The 3021-nt window shown below is 48.4% G+C and overlaps 1 pseudogene; it reads right to left on the bottom strand.

Annotated features, from left to right (window-relative positions):
• Positions 1–1113: 1113 nt before the first annotated feature.
• On the bottom strand, positions 1114–2364 carry LOC119046046 (survival motor neuron protein-like; annotated as a pseudogene).
• Positions 2365–3021: the final 657 nt, after the last annotated feature.

Consider the following 3021-nt stretch of genomic DNA (forward strand, 5'->3'; position numbering starts at 1 on the left):
TCATCAATTTTCCAATTATGTCCCTTCCAAGTCCCTGACCACTGAGCAAAGCCATTGGCCACAGGCCGTGAATGAGTATACAATCACATGTCTAGCCATTTCTTTTTCCAAGTAAAGTGAACTTAGTGTAATGCTTGAAGTTGCCCATCGCCCCCAGGGATGTCCCAAAAATGGGTGTAGTGCCTCTGCTGTCCACTTCTGGGTGGTGCCTGTTTAATGGGCAGAACCATTAGTAAACCAGACTTGAACCTACTCTTCTTCTGCCAACCCACTGATTGCAGGGAACTCCCCATAAGGCCATAGGCACAGGCTGGGAGAGAGAAGGTGGTGTAGCAGAAGCAGCATTGGGGCCACTTCTTCACGGAACTTACTTGTGCCTTCAGGGCACACTGGGGTGCAATCCCACGTATGCCGCTTCCATCTGATGAGGCAGTGTTGCTGCGCACGCCCAACTTTACGGTTCGGTGGGTCAGATGACACCCTGTTCATGGTGGGTGGCTCAGATCACATGCTAACTTGGGAGCTCATGGCCAAGCATTCAGTCTCCACCAAGGCCCAGAACTGTTTCTCAAAAGGAGAACAGTTATCCACACAGGATGGAAGGGCTCTGCTCCACAATTCAAAGGGCCTGCTCTGTGGTTCACCCCAAGGGGCCCACCACAGTCTCCAAACAGCATCCCTGTCTGCCAGCGACACTTCAGACACCATTGGATGTGCTCGGTCATATGGCCTGAGGAGTAAGGCAGCTTGCACAGCAGCCTGGACCTGCTGCAGAGCCTTCTCTTTCCTGGCCCCCCCTCAAAACTAGCAGCTTTTCACGTCAGTGGGTAAATGGGCCAGAGTAATTCACCTAAATGAGGAATGTGTTGCCTCTGAAATCTGAAGAGATCCACTAAGCATTGCGTCTCTTTCTTGGTTTCAGGTTGGAGCACTTTCTTTTTTTAAAATTTTGTTTGGAACCCATATATTATAGGAACCAGTGTGACAGCCACTCATATGTCAAGGAATTAACATCCTTCCCGGGACATCAGCCTCTGTACATGTGGCAGGTTGGGGCAGGGTCGGGGCGGGGGAGGCAGGCAGGAATTGTTGGTGGTCCACAGAGAAGTGGAGTCAGCAGCATGACGGATAGGAAGTGTGGCAGTGGTGCAGCGGTGGGCTGTGAAGTTTCAGACCAGCTTTCCCGGTCCCAGTCCTGATCTTGGCCTGGGGGTGGCGTGGGGATGTGCAGGGACAAAATTGTTCCTGAAGCAGCAGATTTGACTTGATGTTTTTTGGTTTATTTCCAGGACACTTGGAGAAGTCCTCACTTTCCTCTGTTGAAATGTATTTTAATTTTCATTCTTCTGTTCTGTACCATTAACTACTTTAGGCTTTGGGGAAAGTAGATCAGACTGATTTTCTGGTCTGGATTTCCACATCCAGTGCAAACCACAAAACAATTTTCTCTTATATATTTTTTAAAGATTTTAAAATTTATTTATTTTTAGAGGGGAAGGGAAGGAGAAAGGGAGAGAAATATCAATGTATGCTTGCCTCTCGTACATCCCCTGCTGGGAACTGGCCCGCAACCCAGGCATGAGCCCTGACTGGGAATCGAACCGTGGTTGTTTTTTTTGTAGGCCCACGCTCAATTCACCGACCTACACCAGCCAGGGCACAGATTTCTTTTTTAAAATCAAATGAAGCAACGGTAGCTAGGTAAACACAGCCATCTTCCCACCAAATGGCGAAACACTTATCCCCAACTTCTCACCGCTTGGAGGGAGCTGGGCATCTACTCTTCTTAGCAGGTTTTCTTTTAGGGGGGCCTTTTGGTTTATTTGAAGCTTTAGAAATGTGACCATTCCTTAGAGCATGCGTAAATGAAGCCAGAGCTTTACCGTGAGTTTTATCAACGCTGTATCCTCCCAAACCTCAGAATGGTCACTCTGGCCCGTGCACGCCTGAATAGCACCGCATCCTCCTGCCCTGGAAACCGCCACCACTTCCTCCCCGAATTACCTTGCGAGAATACTGCAGGGCGCACAGCTCTGGCTGCATGCCTCTGACAATCTAGACCTCATTTTTAGGAGCCTGATGGGATTCAAGTCTAATTATAGGACTAGAAGCAGAGAGAGGCAGTGGGGATGGGCCCAAGAGGAGTCCACGTGGTCCGGTACCGCGACTGCCTCAGGTGAGGCCAATACAGTTTCCTGACAAGACAGGGCTAATGCCTTCAGAGGCGGGTAGAGAGGCTGCTACTACCTTTGGAGGTAGGAGAGGTGCTTCTGCTGGGGGTGGGGAGTCTCCTTCCACTGGCAAAGAAGACTCATCAGAATTTAGGGGCTCAATGTCTCCAGCTTCATCAGGGTCTTCCCACATGTCACATTAGAGTTTACAAGATCCCACTGTTTCCCAATCAATGCCCTATTTAACAGACACCCTGCAGAGGCTGTGAGTTAACTGTGTTGTAATTCAGCTGATCACAGGATGAGATTCAGCAGCTGATTTTAAGCAACCTCAGCCTTGCAGCTATAGGAGATTAGATCCTTCACGTCACGTAGAAGTAAGTTTTCAGGTTACTTAGGTGAGGCTTGAGCTGGAAAGTTGAACTCCCGCCCTTGGGGAAACCCACTTTTCCTTCTCGACTTTGTCCAGCAACACTAGGAGCAGCCAGGCAACCCTGTGATATTTTTTAGACTTCCAAATATGTTTGCAAGTACCCTACGCGCAGTCACCCAGATCCTTACTTCTAATGAAAGGTTGATTAAGGGTACCCAATGCAGACATTTTGCATACCTGTATCACCAGACCGTATCTTGGCCTCTCAAGTGCTCCTCTAGTGATACAGTCATTAGTATCTTTTCATCTAATTAGATTGGAGAGCCATTTCCAGAAACCTCAGAACCAATTCAGAAAACTGATCCTTAACTTTCTGGTATCAAAGAAAAGCCACTCTTGGTATCAAAGTCTGTATTAGTCTGGGTTCTCCAGAGAAATAGAACCAGCAGGGACACCATGGCCTAGTCAGGTTGACAT

Source organism: Artibeus jamaicensis, unplaced genomic scaffold (genome assembly GCF_021234435.1).
Source record: "Artibeus jamaicensis isolate MK-2021 breed Jamaican fruit bat unplaced genomic scaffold, CSHL_Jam_final scaffold_474, whole genome shotgun sequence".
NCBI classification, from domain to species: Eukaryota; Metazoa; Chordata; class Mammalia; order Chiroptera; family Phyllostomidae; genus Artibeus; species Artibeus jamaicensis.